Genomic DNA, 4757 nt, shown 5'->3' on the forward strand with positions numbered 1-4757 from the left:
ATCAATAATCCTTTCATACAAAAAGTTGTTTGTCACTAGTACAAACCCCTAAAATTTATAAACCGAAGTATTAAACCTCGAGTCGTTCTCCTTAGGAATTACAATAAAGTGTCTTGTTATTGGTTATGAGTTATTTTGGGGTTTTTGAGATTTTAGACAAGAAATATAAATGGCAAAGAAAATAAACTAACAACTATCAAAGCTCTTGGCAAGATATGAGAACTAGAAGTCCTATCCTAGTTATCCCCCTAAATTAGCAACTTCTAATTATCAATCAACAAAGGAATTAGATAACTCAAGAGTCACTAATTACTCAACCGAAGCCAAGAGGAACAAAATCTACACTAAAATCCAACCAAGCATTTCATCAAACACTTGGAAGGCACAAAAGAAAAGCATAGTAATTTGACAACTAGAATGAAATCTAACAACTATTATTACAAAGAATTAATAACAACAATCAAAAGAAACACAATTATTATGAATTACCTCAAATTGAATTGAAAGAAAATAGAAGAGACAAGAGTAGATCTACAACAAAATATAGAAGCAACATAAAAGAAATTACAACAAAAGAATAGAGAAGAATGAATGTGATAACAAGGAATTGAAAGGTAGAAGTAGATGAGAGCAAAGATTAAAACCTAGATCTAAGAACTAAACCTAATCCTAATCCTAATCCTAGAGAGAAGTGAGAGCTTCTCTCTCTAAAACTAACTCTAAACTAATCCTAATGTGTGTGAATGACGGAATCCCCCTTTGGCTCTTCAATCCTTGGCTTTAAATAGCATTTTTGGCGCCAAAGTTAGTTGGGATTGGGCCCCACAACCCTTCTGAATTTGCTGGCCATGTTTTCATTAAAAAATCATATTCCAGCACCAACGCGTACGCGCACAGCACGCATACGCGTCCATGGGGTAATTCGCAAGGTGCGCGTAAGCGTCTGGTGCACGCGCACGTCCATGGGCGAGTTCAATTCTTTGGCTTTTCATGATCTTCTCCACTTTGTATGCTTTCCTTTCACTCCTTTGATCCTTCCCTAGCCTTTTTCAACCTGAAATCACTTAACAAACAAATCAAAGCATCTAGTGGAATCAAAGGTGAATTAAAATTAACTAATTTAAGGTCTAGAAAGCATGTTTTCACACTTAAGCACAAATTGGGAGACAATCATGAAACCATGCTATTTCATTGAATAAATGTGGGTAAAAGGTCATAAAATCCCTAAAAATCAATACATGATAAAGCCTAAAAACGGGGTTTATCAATCCCTTCCTTGAAATAAGCTTTTCCTTTCTTTCTTAGCTTAGCTTCTTGGGTGCTTTGCACCATGAGTTACAAGCTTTGACTCTAAAAGCTTAATGTTTGCACAAAGGTGGCCCAACTCTCTGGTATGGAGTATGGTGATGCATCCGCTCAAGGACGCGTACCCATTTTGCGTGCGCGTGCGTCCTACCCCCTTTTTTATTAGAAATGCCCAAAAGCTCTAAAATACCCAAAAACTCCCTACAGTGCATGCAACTCCTTATTCAATCAAAAACCACACACTTTATAAAATGCAAGTTAGTTTTGAGATTTATTCCATTACTACTAAGCACAACATACATGTTAATATGCTAGCAACCAATCTACACAAACAAGCCAATTATGAAATGAAAATCCACCTTCAATGATAACTGAAATTACTTATTAAACAAAATTAGAAGAGAGTGGAAAGAGTTTACCATGGTGGGGTGTCTCCTACCTAGCACTTTTAGTTTAAGTCCTTAAGTTGGACATTTGGTGGAGTCTTTGCTAGGGTGGATTATGCTTGAACTCTTCTTTGAATCTCCACCAGTGTTTGCACTTCCAATGTCCTCCGGGATCCCAAATTGTGCGCGCAAGGCCTTCAAGGAGGCTTAAGCAAGTGGCAAGGCCCCAAAGTTGATAGTGGTCTATGTATGTTCCGGGGTCCCGTACTTTGTTTGTCAACCCCCTTTCTTCTTGATCTTCATGCTTCCATTTGGGTGACAAACTTATTGAATTCTCTTTGTAACTTCTATTTATCATCCTAATTCCATTGACTTGAGTATCACTCCACTGTTGAATCCCAAGGTTCGAGTTTCTACCCTTTATGTACCTTGATTCTTGTTGCCAACCGACATCCAACTCTTTTCTACTTTCTAACCCGCAAATAGTTTTAAGTCGACCATCCGTTTCTAACAATGCATATTGATGTGGGTCAAGAAAATTAAAGGATGAGGTAATTACCCATTCAATTTGTAATTGGGATGGCGACTTAGCAAGGAGGATATCCAATGGTCTCGACATTGTAGGTTTCACTTCCTTTGGCTCCTCCATGATGATTTCCATCTTTTGACAACTTTCTTCAAATTTCTCTCATTTGCTAACTTCTTCCAACACTTCTTCATTGATCAAGTCATGTGTTGGAGGTTGTGCACCCTCCTCAACATCGGTTTCACATTTAATGGAAGAAGCTTCAACAAGATCAACATTGTCACTTGATGTAGAGTTGTCTTCGATGATGGAACTTCCTTCTTGTTCAATCTCCCCTAAGTTTTCTTCCACTTCTTGTTCTTCAACAATCTCCATCTCCTCCGCTTGTTGCAAAACACACTCCATTTCCTTGTGCTCAACTTGAGACTCTAAAATCTCCCTCATACTTCCCTCTTCGGTTGCTTTTTCACAATCATCCGTGAACTCGTTTTGCTTGTGATATGAATCCTAATAGTCCATCTTTTGACGGATGATTACTTGAAGCCGATCCATTTCTTCCCTGAAACGATCCCTTGATTCTTGTTCCGCTTTGCTAACATAAGTAGGATTGTATTGCTCTTGGATTGATGGACATGGATATTCTTCCATGGAGGGTTGTGATGGAACGGAGAATTCATCATATGGTTGGAAAGGAGGTTCATCAAAGCTTGGAGGTGGGAAGGTATTTTGGTTGTTGGTTGAAGGTGGAATTATACGGGCCGTAAATTCTTGGAGGGTAAAGGTGAAACTAATGAGTGCGGCTTGGAGCTCTTCTTGCTCTTGAAGAATGATGCCAAGTGTATCATCCATGGAAACTTGGTTTAAAGGGTAAAGATGTTGGAGTGGCGGTGATTCAATGGTTGCTTGTTCATAATCATCACAAGGATATGCATAGGGGGAATATGAATTAGGATTGTGTGGAGGTAATTGGTGGAAATAGGATGTGGGTTGGGAATATGGTGGATGAGATGATCGTGTTTGAGAACTATGTTGAGAGTATGGTGCATAGAATGATGGTGGTTGAGTAGCATAATCATGATGAGAACCATCATATTCATTGGAATGATATGCATTATAGGAAGGATTACCATCAAAGTAGCTTGAATGAAGAGGTTGCCATGGTGTTTACTCAAATAGATGTAGCTCCCTTCTCAAGAATTCATCTCTCCCATAATGTGAGCCATCATTCAAGTTTTCATGGCCTACAACATAGTCATACCCATATTCAAAACCACAAGGACGAGAATTCATAGTGGCAAATAGGAACAAAACTAATGGGGATCTAAAACTAATGAAAACTAACAAACAAGTAAAAGACAAACATATTTACATTAACCAAAAACATGGCACTCATGTGCATTCCCCAGCAATGGCGCTGATGCAATTGCATATTTGTTATATTAGCTAGTTAGTTTAGTTGGTTTTAGCTTAATCCCACTCATTTTCTCTAAATAAACAAGTCCTTTTATGAGTTTTATCTTCATGCATGAGAACACCAAGGAACATGTTGATTCTAGCCAAATTCATGCAAATAATTTAAAGAATACATACATGAATGAGTATGAATGAATCTCATGAAATTTATTGTATGAATTGGTAAGACTTTGAAGCTATTTCCTTTGTTGATGATAGGTGATGAAACAAGGAAGCATGGAAGCAAGAATGATGCAAGCTGGGCAAGAAGAAGAAGTTGGCGTTGCCAACTTGGGAATAGGGTGCGTTTTTATGGACAACGCCAGGCAACCAAGAAGAAGAAGTTGGCGTTGCCAACTTGAGGAATGTGGTGCGTTGTTGGAGGCAACGCCAGGCAGCTTTGGAAACTTGGAGAAAGGAGTGAGTTATTATGGACAACGCACACAAGCAAGGAACTTGGGCCATGAAGGAGCTTCGAGGGCGTTGCCAACGCCAGGAACCATAGGCGTGTCCCTAGGCAACGCCACACAAGCAAGGCTTGGCCCTGGAGGAAGAGGAGCTGGCGTTGCCAACGCCAGGAACCATAGGTGTTATTCAAGGCAACGCCAAGCAACAAGAATGAAGCCTTGAAGAGGAGCTCGAGGGCGTTGCCAACGCCAAGAACCATAGGCATTATTCAAGGCAACGCCAAGCAACTTTGGCACCATAGGAAGCAAGCTCGAGCACGTTGCCAACGTGCTACTTCACTGGCGTGTTTCTTGGCAACGCCAGAAATGGTTGCTTGGCTAGGCACCAAGTCTTGGGTGCCAGCCAAGTTGCCAACGCCAGAATGTGCTGCCAGCCAAGTTGCCAACGCCAGAATGTACTGCCAGCCAAGTTGCCAACGCCAGAATGTGCTGCCAGCCAAGTTGCCAATGCCAGAATGTGCTGCCAGCCAAGTTGCCAACGCCAGAATGTGCTGCCAGCCAAGTCTTGGTGCCAATCAAGTTGCCAACGCCAAGTCTTGGTGCCAACCACGTTGCCAACGCCAGGAAGCCTTGCCAGCCACGTTGCCAACGTGGGAAGCAATGTTTAGAGCCTTGAAGAAG

The sequence above is a fragment of the Arachis duranensis genome, chromosome 5 (assembly GCF_000817695.3).
Source record: "Arachis duranensis cultivar V14167 chromosome 5, aradu.V14167.gnm2.J7QH, whole genome shotgun sequence".
NCBI classification, from domain to species: domain Eukaryota; kingdom Viridiplantae; phylum Streptophyta; class Magnoliopsida; order Fabales; family Fabaceae; genus Arachis; species Arachis duranensis.